The sequence below is a fragment of the Erpetoichthys calabaricus genome, chromosome 3, assembly GCF_900747795.2.
Source record: "Erpetoichthys calabaricus chromosome 3, fErpCal1.3, whole genome shotgun sequence".
In the NCBI taxonomy this organism is placed as follows: Eukaryota; Metazoa; Chordata; class Cladistia; order Polypteriformes; family Polypteridae; genus Erpetoichthys; species Erpetoichthys calabaricus.
Genome location: NC_041396.2, coordinates 232,442,835 through 232,456,081, shown reverse-complemented (window position 1 = coordinate 232,456,081; position 13,247 = coordinate 232,442,835). Strand labels below are relative to the sequence as shown.

Genomic DNA, 13,247 nt, shown 5'->3' with positions numbered 1-13,247 from the left:
AACTCGCTATATTCTGCATGTCTTCTGTAAATGGTTTGATTGGCTTTACACTTGGAGCTTAAGTAAACAAGGAAATTCTGTAAAATAAGAACAATTTAATTGCAAAGAGTAAACCTTAAAAGTTTTTGAGAATAGTAATGTCAGCTATACTTGAAATAATTATGGTAATATTGGTCTAACACCAAGTAGCTAAATTAAGTAAAGAACCTTCATTCAATTTCAAAAGTTATTGTAGTGGTTTGGAATCTACCGGTTTATGTCCTAATTGCTTTCACATTGGATTTGTGAAGTGGTTATTCCGTTATACATACATTAAAATGTAAAATTCTTAAAATATGTTCATCATTCTGTCTTTTCTACACAAAATATCTCCCCAAATTCCCAATGAGATGCCCAAATTTCATTAGATAACTCTGCATTGGTGTTATTTTTTACTAGCTGAATTTTGGTTAGTTTTTGTTTTTTATAATCAAGATGTGGTACTTTATTTTTAATGTAAATAGCAGGTGTTAATTTGATTTTTCGTTTCATTTATTGTTCCTCCTTTTTAAATAATAAGCATTTTGATTCATTTATAACTTGCACTAGAATTTCAGTGTTCACTCAATATATATAGAAGAAATGTTGAAACCTGAGCAGTGTTGACATGTGTGGTCTTTGCCAATATGTTGTTACACCCATAAAATATTAACCTGACTCTCTGCATTGTTATTACAATACTGGCCATGCTCTGTTCCGGAGGTGCCTGGTTGTAGCAGTATAGTAGTTTTATTATGCAGAAAACTTGATTTTTTTTTTTTTTTTTAATAAAGAACTTCATCTTTAAAATAATCTTGAAGGAAGGAAATTATATTAGGGAAAATTGATTAATATTTAAATGCTATGACTGTGAAATAACTAGGTAAGGGTGCTTATGAGGCTGTGTTTCTGCTCAGGCTGTGCCAGGGACTGACTTACCATTTATTTGTTTCAGGATGAGGATCTGGCTTTCAGTGACACTAACTAGGGCAAACACATTTAAAAACACATATACAGTGTAGACGTTGTGTCAGGGAACAAAAAGAAAGCCTAAAATTAAGCATTAAAAATTGAAAACTAGTAATATAAATACATAACTGACATGCTGAAGTATTCAAGATCTACTGATAAATGAGAAAATGTAAATTTGCAATACATCTCATCAGATATTTTCATAACATCACAACTTATTTTATAGTGGGGGAAAAAAAAGTGTATAATGTTAAATATTTGTAGTTTGTTCTGCATAAAGGTTAAATATTACTGTGTGGTTCAAAATTTTTTTTTTTTTTTTTCCCCCCCCCCCATGATCCAACCGAAATCTAGGCAGCATTTCATGTGACTGTTTTTAATTTATCCAACCTAATGTCTGTACTTTGGCAAGAAGCACTATATATCAAAATTCAGTGTTCTTTTGTTTTTGGTTTAATATCTTTTTGGATCGCCTCCCCCAGTGTTGGCATGGAGCTGTCTAAATAAACTATTTGTTAACATTCTGAGGTTCTCCTGCATATCTTAATTCTTCCTGGTCTTTGCTGGTTACTAAGTAACAGTTATATACAGCATTTGGTAGGCGAGTTATGTGGAAACTATGTGGAATCCTTTAGTATATGTTTCTCTTAAAAAATCATGGATTGCTGTGCTGAAATATATTGCACATAATTAAATATTTGATACTTCAATGGGTTTTGTACTGGTTTAACTTAAACTGAAAACTATGTTAGAAAGTGTCATCAGTCTGTTTTCTTTAACTTACTATCTTTTCAGTACACTTGGGGGGGGGGGGGGGCGGGGGGGATTATGTCACATTTGTGCAGTTAAAACTTTTTGCTACTAAACAAAACAGTCTTATTTACTTTTCATGTAAAAACCTCCCCTTGTTTTTGCAGTTGCTTTTTTTCCCAGGCTTTTTTAAGCTCCATTTGTTTGATTTGTGTGACAGTTAAAGCAGCAAAGAGGCCTGTGTCCTCTTTTAGAATCCTGATATTAACGTGATATATCTTAAAGTCAGACAGGGTTTTTTCAAGTGGTCAAGTAGGTGGTATACTGGTTGCCATTATATATACTTTAAATCATGTATGAATGAGCATACATGTGTTTATATATACACCTTTATTTATAAGAAGAATATAAAGTATAATGTTGATTTTAAAGGAGAATTAAAAGATAGATGCCTTTATTAGGTAAAAAAAAAAAAACGTACATTCATTCAGAAATTTAATAGACCTTCTTTACTTGTGATGACAGTGTATACAATAAGGCATTTGAGTTGAATTGAGATATTTTTGTCACAGGGTGGAATGCACATATTAATTTATAGTGCTGGATTTCTTTCACTTATGATTACAATGAAAAGCTTGAGACACCATATTTTAAATATGTTGTGGCAGAAAGTTGCAAAATGTCATCATATGTGATAGTTACTGCTTGTTGTCTTTATTGCTATATTCAGAACTCCGTCACCACCCCTGTTGAATTTGCACATTCTTGCTGGATCTGCTTTCGTTTTTCATCCAGTCTTCTAGCTTTCATCCCACATCCAAAACGTGTGTGTTGGGTTAATTAGTGGGTCTATATTTGCCCCGGGTGTGTGTGTGTGTGTTTGCACTTGCGATCCTAAACTGGAAAGCAATACTAACAACTGTTTTACTATACTCAGTGCTGCTGAGTGTTTTGCCAAAATGAATGTTGTTTTGGGATGTGTGTGTATATATGTGTGTCCCGCTAATACTGTAACCGCTGAACAATACCAGTATTTTACACTTCTTGCAGTATATTCTTTGTTCAAAAAGTACAGTTATGTTCATGTTTTACCTGTAGTATTTTTAACATCAGTAGAATCTGGCATTAATATATTATAATACTTTTTATTCTTTTAAAATATTGACAAAGACAGACGAAAGGCCTGGTATGTTTATTAGATAGACTAAAGGTTTTAGTTTCTCTGAATTCGGGAACTAGTTGTGATACACCATGTGAATTTCAAGCCAGTACAAATATCTAAGTCCATGTCACGTGTCAACCATCATTTTAATTTTAAAACATTTTATTTAAAAGCCTAGTGCAGATTCTTTGTTCATTTATGATGATGAACACTGATTTCTAGCTTATTATTTAGAGGAGCAAATAGGGAAAATACATGGTCAAACTCATGGTTATTTCATATATGTCCAAATTAAAAAAATGTTGGGCAACAGCCCTAAACATTAGTCAAGTTAACATCACTCTGTGCTTCACTTTTTAAAAAGTTCTGAATAATAATCTTCTATCCAAAGGCCCAGGTAGTAGTTTTTTTTTTTAAAGAACTAGTTTTATGTTTTCACTGACAAGTTTTCATTTTATTTTATTTTTTTTTATTATGTATTAGGTATATTAGAGGCAGCCCTAAACAAGTGCACATTAACACTGGTGCATCATTGTTTTTGGATAGACAGAAAGTACTTTATTTATCTAAGGGATGTATCCTTAATTATAATAAGTAAAAGAACCCCTCTTATTTTCCATTATTTTGGTGCAGATAATATCTTAGGATTGAGGATTCTGCCAGGTATGTTTCAAGACATTGGTGAGGGACTTAACCTTCGAGAGCACTTTATGACAGTGAATTGAAATATTTATACAGTATAAAGATGTCAGTAGTGTGTTTATACGAGTGAAGATGTGTTTTGAAAACTAATGTTAATTTGAATGACCTTAGGGTCTATTTTTGTATAGTTTGGGAGTACTAAAAAAATTCAGGATAAAAAGTTCCTCTTTCATTCAATATTTTTGATATACTTGCTGGCTTCACTGCAGGTAATGTGTCCTTAACAAGGATTTTTCTCAGATAAATTAAAATGTGTAGTTTCTTTCCGTATCAACTGTTCTTTTGTGGTGTGTAGTAGATAATCTCGGTCTGTGACTGATGGTGTTATACTGTATTGTGAATTATCATGGTGTCAGTAGCATCTTCATTGTGTATTGTTTAGAGATGAAAGAAAATGTGTGAGCTTAATAAATGTTGTGGAATCTTTATATTGTCAACAACTGTTATTTTTTTTTTTTACTTTTTTAATCCCTTGATCTGATTCATTTTTGTGTTGTAATGTCACAGCTAGTGGCATTGCATTAGCTTCAGGCACTGTACATAAATTAATTTCTTCAGTCTCTTATACAAAAAGATTAAAGAGGACTGACATTGTCATTGAGACACATCTTCTGTTTATGGATTGTTAATTTTTTGTAAGCATTGTGGGAGTTGATGACAATTTGTTTTGAGTTTTAAATGCATTTTCACCTATTCATTAATTCCATCCGTCGCTGAGCTTGCTTAATCCACTTGAGGGTTACAGTGAAGCTGAAGCCTGTTGTGGCAGAAACCCCAGGCTGAGCATTAGTCCGCTATAGGGCACAAGCATGCCTAACTAGAAACTCCGAATACAGTATTATTTCTGTCTCTTTTGGTGTTGGATATAAACTTACAAAAGTCAATTTCAGTGTAGAAAACATTTATATCATTATTGTTTCATACTTCTACATGCTGGTATGCACCACATTTAGACTTTCTGTGTATTGCTTATATTTAATTGCTGAGACAGTAAGTGTTTGGTGATTGTCTGCATTGTTTAACACTAGAATTACCAGAGCCCACGAAAAAACTCGTAGGTCCGTCCCACCTTAAATCGCTTCTTAAATCCGTTCGCACCTCTCCGCCAGCGTCCTTTGTCCTCTAAATGTGCAGATAAAGACAAGCTGCAAACAACCGACTATTCATTTCCCCCCCACCGACTTAGAACATGCACGAACTTCTCCCAGCTCATGCCTTGATTGATTATCTGGGAGTGAAGTGGAGTTTTAGAGTGGAAATAATACATCGTTATTTGGAACACACGCATTAAATGACAAAATGTAGGCATAAACTATATAATGTATGAAGCCTGAAGTCCAAATATCAAAGACACACTTTCACGAAAGGTACAAATATAACAGAACAACTGCACTTTTATTCAAAAATACAACTGTAGAAAAAAAAGCCGCCTTAGTGTGTGACATTGATATTCATTTACTACGATGGTCCTGTGGCGCAACAGTATCAGTTGCTGACTGGGAATCAAAAGGTCACGAGTTCGATCCTGCTCGATTCCCCTTTGAGAAGTGAACTGCTCTTATTTTTACTATTTTAGAATAAAAAGATGCATTTCATTTCAGTCTGTAACAGCCGGTGTAATTTATGATATTTGTAAAGGTTAGCTTTGTTTTTGTTTTTTTTTTTATTCACTTTTCTCTCAGTCGCGTTCAGGATCCTTCCCTACCCCATCTGACACTGCTGTTTTCACATAAAGACGTGCTATAGCTCTGCAATGTATCACGATACATACGACTGTGTGTTTTTTTTTTTTCCCCCCACAATCTTGCCAGTCCCCACGTGTTGCTGTATGCTGTTTCTTTTGTACTCAGAAACAGTTTGCTGTTTAGATATGACAGAGATGGTGAAGGTAAATGATTAATACGATTTCTTACAAAGTTGTGAACATAGTTGTTCAAACAGTTATTGAATCTTAATAAAATGAGAAGTAAAAAGCTTGGAGGAACTTTACGTTGTCATAATAGCACATTATTAGATGAAAGAATTCTTTTAATTGTATTTGCAAGGAATATGTGTCATTCCAAATTCAGCTAATGAAAAGTAAGATTGGGGGTGGCACAGCACCTGAGGTTTTGTTTGTTTTTGGTCTGGAATGACCTTTGTGTGAAGTTTGCTAGTCCTCGAGATGTTTGCACGGATTTGTGATAGGGATCTCCATTTACTTGCATTGTAAAAAGGCATGCTGTTAGGTCAAGTGGTAATTGGGGAGATAACAGTGAGTGTCCTTTTTTGGCATGTAATAGATTGGCTTCTGATTTAGAGACTGGCCTTAGTTTGAATCTGTTGCTCCTGTGATATGTAAAGGCTGTTTGTGACCTTAAAACAAACAAAGTGGTTCTGAACATGAACGAAGAGATTAAAATCAATGTTTAGCTGAAAATGGCGAAGATTCTAAATGAGAAGTTAACATAGAGAAACTAGGTGTTAAAATCCTAAAACTGAAGGACAGCAATACTAATGCAGAATAAAATATTTAGTGCTCCATTAAGTATCCTTATTGCAAGGTAGGAAATATATTCGGAAACCAAAATTTGTGGTAAACTAATTTGACTGTATATTTGATTGTATATTCCACTGCTCTCTTTTGTCCAAGGCGGCTTATAAGATGACAACAGAGTACAGTTGATTGTTCTTTTTTGTATTTTATTTAGTGATTTTCTCAGGGTCACACAATAAGTTGGAGACAGGAAATGAGCTGGTGTTTTAAAGTCTGGTGCCTTATCACCTACTTCACAATGTCTGCAAAGTCAGAAATATAAGTATTTTTTTCAGCTTTTAAAACTTCTGTATACTTGTATTCTGTGTTTTAGGTATGAGAGTTTCAAGTATAATAACCTGATTTTTGGCATATTGTGTTGCTGAATTGACAACATTGCCCTTGCAAATGGGTGTGGGATGTTGGTAATAGAGTCTAGAATTCCTTATCAGACATTAGTACAGTATATCTGTACAATGTCACTGAAAACCTTGTTACTTTTTTTTCTTTTCTGTGTTGGAAATCCTACTCATTCTCCCAACCTGGAATGAAAGAACATTCAAGAAATATGTTGCTTGTTTTGTAAGTAAGCCCAATTCTGTGTTTTTTAAAAAAGGTTCATGCAATTATAAATACCTATAATTTCCCTACATCATTTGGTCCTTAATAGTGTCGGTTTGGCAAAATTCACCAAAGCATTTTTGCAGCAAATTTGCTGGTTCCAGAAAATTTGCAGTGCAGCTGGCTTACACAAATTTTTTTTTTCCTTAGCATGCCGTGATGCTTCCTGAGGCCAGCGTGAAATTGAGGAACTGTTGCAGTCAGTTTTCAATGGGGATGTCACTACTCAATCTGCAGTACTCTCCCAGTTTTCGTTATTTATGTTCAGAACTTTACACATGTGTATTTTAAGTGTACTTCACCCCACACTTTACAATGTTGACTAATCTACTTTGTGCATGCATGAATAATTAACAGTGTACAGTGATCCCTCGCTATATCGCGCTTCGCCTTTCGCGGCTTCACTCCATCACGGATTTTATATGTAAGCATATTTAAATATATATCGCGGATTTTTCGCTGCTTCGCGGGTTTCTGCGGACAATGGGTCTTTTAATTTCTGGTACATGCTTCCTCAGTTGGTTTGCCCAGTTGATTTCATACAAGGGACGCTATTGGCAGATGGCTGAGAAGCTACCCAACTTACATTTCTCTTTCTCTTGCGCTGACTTTCTCTGATCCTGACGTAGGGGGATTGAGCAGGGGGGCTGTTCGCACACCTAGACGATACGGACGCTCGTCTAAAAATGCTGAAAGATTATCTTCATGTTGCTATCTTTTGTGCAGCTGCTTCCTGAAACGACATGCTGCTTTGCATACTTAAAAGCTCGAAGGGCACGTATTGATTTTTGCTTGCTTGTTTTTCTCTGTCTCTCTCTCTCTTTCTGTGCTCTTGACGGAGGGAGTGTGAGCTGCCGCCTTCAACAGCTTTGTGCCGTGGTGCTTTGCATACTTAAAAGCCAAACAGCCCTATTGATTTTCCTCTGCCTTTATGACAGTCTCTGCTCCTGACTCCTTTGAAGAGGAAGATATGTTTGCATTCTTTTAATTGTGAGACGGAACTGTCATCTCTGTCTTGTCATGGAGCACAGTTTAAACTTTTGAAAAAGAGACAAATGTTTGTTTGCAGTGTTTGAATAACGTTCCTGTCTCTCTACAACCTCCTGTGTTTCTGCGCAAATCTGTGACCCAAGCATGACATTATAAAAATAACCATATAAACATATGGTTTCTACTTCGCGGATTTTCTTATTTTGCGGGTGGCTCTGGAACGCAACCCCCATGATGGAGGAGGGATTACTGTATATATGCATATGTTATGTCACTACCCAATTGGTACTCCAGCCTTGCATCCCACATGCCCCCAGGGACACTTAAAAGAATATTGCACCCTTATTATCCACTTAAAACTAATTTAGTTTCTCTTCCCTCATCAACTTCAATGCATTTTGCGGAGTTTGCTGAAATTCCTGAACCTCTACGTGCTTATGCTAAACTGGAGGCACTCATCACTAGTTGTTAATTACAAATGTTCCTGCTGCATTTTAGTTGAAGTTTCTATTAGTGATAGTTTTTCTGCTTACTGCTGAAGTTTAAGTTATGCAGTATAAATGATGATTTTTGTTTGATACAGATTGTAAGAGAGACTAAAATGCTAATTATTGTAAAAAGGCAAGTAGTGTAATTTTTAATATATATACACATAAGCCTGTAGATCTTTTTAGTGTGTTTTTAAAAAAAAAAACAAAAAAAAAACAACAAAGCAAAAAAACTTCAGTCAGTATCCGGGAGTATGATTCACTTTGTTGCATGCTTTATTATCAATCAGTAATGGTGCAACCATGGAATTTCTGCATTGCAAGCAGTATATAACCATTGTAGCTTTTATGCATTTTATTAAAAATACATAAACTGTTTATCAACTTTTTTAATATGGGTCTACTGTTTATCAAATTAATACTAAGTGTAATTTTATAAAATTGTCTAATTATAGGTGAATCAGATTTTAACCTCCTTAATGTTAGTTTTTTCTCATAAAAACATTTAAATAGTATGGCATTTTTTGGCTTGAAAAATATTTTCATTAAATCTCATTTTTCTACTGTAAAATGTGCCAAACACTAAAAGTACAAAGTCAGAAGTATGGAAAGTACAACAGTAATAATAATAATAACATTAACAATACACTGCACATGTGTAAGTGACAGAAGTATCACTTTCAATTCTCAATCACTTTCGGTTTCACTGACTGTTTTATATTCACTGTTTGAACACAGTTTCACCTTGTCATCATTGCTGACGACAGGCATTTCTTATGAGATGCCATTATAAGGCTAGGAGAAGGCTCATCTACACTGTTGCCCAGGTAGCGCTTTAAGCCTGAAGCTTACACAAGACATGCCTATACCATTGCCAGAGTAATGCTCAGCATGACGCTGTTAGCACTTTTACAGCCCAAGTAATCCTTGGGTCTTACGCAAGATGCATCTATACTATTGCCCGAGTAACACTCGGGACTTACGCTTTTAGCACTACTTTAACCGACCGAGTGATGCTCGGGTCTAATGCTAAGGTGGTTAAAAACTAATTTGATAAATACATATATTGATAAAATTGAGTTAGTATAGGGCTGCCTCAGTGTGCATCTGCAAAGGAAAAAATTGTTAAAGGGTAGTTCCACACTGACAAGTAAAGAAGGTTAAACACAGTGTTTTGTCTATATAAACGTCATCAGCTGTGCAACTAAAAAGGAAAAATCAGGTAACATCTATGGGGGAAGAAGGGGAAAAACACTTCACATATGAAGAAAAGGAGTAGGTGTGAATGCACTGCCATTAGAGGAGGTGAAGGGAGACATTAAAAAGTTAGCAAATCATTGAGACTTGGAGAAATATGTGATTTCCAGGGAATGGGAGAAGTTAGTTTCCTCTGGTTTTCTTTCAAAGGTATCTTTAAAGCCATGTGAAAGAACACAAAAAGAGAGATGACTGTGGCTATGATGAAGAGATGTGGAGCAAGGCAGGTAGCATTTGTAGGCAAATCTTCTATGCTGATGAAAAAATTGGTAGAACTTGCCTTCTGCAGGTAGATAGGTGGCTGTATTAGACAGTTGTTTGAGAAGGACCACTATAAAGGTTGTTCTGCCAGATGACCACTGCATTCTCCTCGTATTCAGATTTGATCATAATATGCTAGGAATTTTATTTAAGCACTAATTGATGAAATGGACATTTTCACCTGTTAATTATAAGCTCTGCTTATCCTTGATAAATGCAAAATTCCTACAGACAAAAAAGCAAATAAAATATGATGTGTTCATATATATATAATACTTTTTATTTTATTTTTTTAAAGTAAGGTTTTGTTTGGAATTTCACACTTTCTACTTCTAACCCTATAGAATTAGTTTGTTTGCAAATATAAAAGTTATACTGTTGTACAGTTTTATTTTGTAAAGTAAAATTTAGTCTACTTAATATTAAAACTTTCCTGAAAGGTTAATGTACACCATTCCATTTTTCAAAGTACAGTATATCTTCACTTTTAGGTTTGCTAAACCTTTTACATCTGCTTCAGTTGAGATAAACCGATGTCGTACATGGTTTCTTTGTGATATCATTCTCTGTAGACTCATTTCCAGTTATGTTCTGTAATGACCTAGAGTTCCTTGAAATCAATGCCGCAATTTGCCTTGCCTGATTTCACTTGTTTAGACCATAATTCATTACAGAGAACAAATAAACATTCAGGAAGGAAAAGGGGGCAGTTTTGCACTAGACTGTTATTTAACAGATTGAGCGTCAGGAATGCCAACAATGTAGGGCCTTCCTAGTACTTGGCTTTGAGTAGGTCAGATAAGAATTAAATGCCTTGCTGCTTCGGAGCACAAGGCTGGTCTTGAGCCAGGAAGGCGCCTTGAAGGGTTTGTGCTTGTATTGTGTGTGTGGTTTTAGTTGCTTATTTTGTAAATTTCTGTTATCTTGATTACGTAGAGTCCTTCTTAAAATAATGTAAACTTATTTTTAATTCTACTTTTTTGCAAATTGTAAAATGTATTTTTTAGAAAAAAAAAATAGAATCACACATTCAAGAAATTATTTATCTTGGCGTTTCTCAATTATAGTCATTTTATGCAAGTACTTAAGTCAATTATTAAAAAAAAATACAATAAATTTGGTGGTGGTGTTGTGAATTATTTCACTGACACATTTATCCAAAAATACTTGCAAGATCAAGTATTTGCATTTTTTAGAATAATTAGAGCTGATGAATTTACTTTCTAACTGTTGAATAGTAGGTTAGATATAAGTGTAAATCAATAACTACAGTTTGAAAGAAAATGATTAAAGAACTGCAAAATATACCAAATACTTTATTATAAAAAAAAAAAAATTTCTTGTGAATATTTCAGTATATTCTCAAGGGATAGCACTTAAATTAAGATTACGATTATTCTTATTTAACAGATGCATTCTTTTAAATGTGTCTGAATATGGGATAAATTCCTTTTACTGTAGGGTATACAGTACATAATGCTCGTAATGGAGCTGTTTTCACAAAAAAATAGCTAAATGAACTGTGCTTTATTCTCACAAATGAATAAGAATTTGTTGCCAGTTCCCATCAAAAAAAAAGTTTGTGACTTTCAGCATTAGTTTGCTATGGATTTTGACAAGTTAGCCTTGTAGGCCATCAGTCAGCATGGCTAGAGTTGCAGCACTGTTTCCACGTACTCACAAGTGCTAATAATACAACAACTTCAATGGTATTGGAACCTTCACAAGCACACTTAATTGACAATGAGGGCACGATGGAGTGGTGTCTGGAATATTTTGGCTTTGAGGCAAATGTGAACGGGAAATAACAAGGTGCATGTAACCCTGTAGGCAAAATTTGCTACCACACAATACCAACTTAAGGGGTTAACACAAGTTAGTTAAACATTTGAAAGACTAACACATGAGTCAATGCAAAAAAAATCTAGATGTACCTTATTTAAAAATTTTAAATATTAATAAGTATAAACTGTTATGTTTGAAGTAGGAATAAGACATTTATTTTTTTCAACAGTTTAAAACATTTCTTGTATTCTGTTAAATCTTCAATTATTTTTATTTTGGGGCCAGTTTTATTCTATATTTTTCAGTTGGGCCAACACTATTTGGCTCTATGGCTCTGTCACTGCTTCAATTTTTAAACCCTTGCCACAAAGTTTGCTGCCATAGCTTTTTGTTTTGTTTTATTACGTACAATTTTTAAATAATATTTCATCACATTTAATATAAAATGTAAGGTGCAGTAATTTTTCAGACCTACATTACATAAACCATGACATTGTTCTTCAGTATTCTTACATACTTCAACTGTGCTTCAGAGCATGTATTTAGTATGTTGACATGCTCTTCTGAATTTGGAAGTTATAAAGACACCATAGTCTTATTTATACAAAAATGTAATATGTACTGTTTGCATTAATCCAAAGCTGTTAGTAGTCTGTGTTGTCTTTTGTAAATGTTTGTTCAGAAAAGTCACATTTTTTCTTAATGCATATTTTAATATTTGTATGCATACTGTTTACAAAAGATTGCAATACATACTAAATTTAAATTTAATGTCATTTGTAACATTTCAGTGTACGACCTCGGTTCCAGTTTTTATCAATTTAAAAAAAAATTTACTGGATTTAAATCTTCTTTACTTTGTTTATAGAACTTTACTCTTACCTTTCACAAAAGATTGCACTACTTGAAATGACTAAAATGACTTTGATTGACCTGAAATTTATTTGTTTCCATCAATGTAAATATTTTAATTGAAAATTGCAATTTTTAGCATTGTATTCAATTTATTAAAAGTAACATTCCATACAAGCCAGTCAAACTTGACAAACAGATCCTCTATGTGAGAATTTGATTTTTTTCCAGTGTCAAAAAGAATATAACATCAGTTGCCCAATGAGTTAAAAGAGGTGGGTTAGGATTCTTCCAGTTCAGCAAGATACAGTACGTGTACGTGCCAATAGTGAAGTAAAGGCAGTTAGTTTGTTTGTCCTTCTCCACTTTAAGCCCATCTGGAAGTACACCAAACACAGCTGTTAATGGATTAGGAGAGATTGTGACACCAAAGCTGTCTGAAAGGCATTTTGGTCCAGAATGATGTTAATTTGGTGCACACCCAAAATATGTGGCCCAATGAGGCGGGAGCTTGATTGAAACGTTCGCAGGTTGGATCTTGGCCTGGAAACACTTTGGACAGGTTTAAATGAGACAGGATTGCTGGATAACAGATTTTAAGTTGAATGATTGTATGCTTTGTGCATATGGAGCTAGGGTGAATTCTAGGGGGCTTCTAGGGCTTCCTTTTCCCACTGTACTCTGGTATCTTTGAAAGGAAGGAACTTTTTAAAATTTTATATATATTATTGAAATGCTGTCTGAGTCATCAAGACTGATCAATATTTCTTCTGGAATAGAAGTGGATGGGAGATGAAGAAAATGGGGCAGATTTTATTTAGCAGAGGTAGTGGATGAATTTTGTTGATGGAAAGTTAAATTTGGAGTGTAATCT

General features: G+C 34.3%; 1 protein-coding gene across 1 annotated transcript in view; it reads left to right on the top strand.

The window, feature by feature from the left end:
* utrn (utrophin) overlaps positions 1 to 13,247 on the top strand; it is a 552,956-nt gene that overhangs the window by 13,627 nt on the left and 526,082 nt on the right. The gene's annotated exons all lie outside the window — the stretch shown is intronic.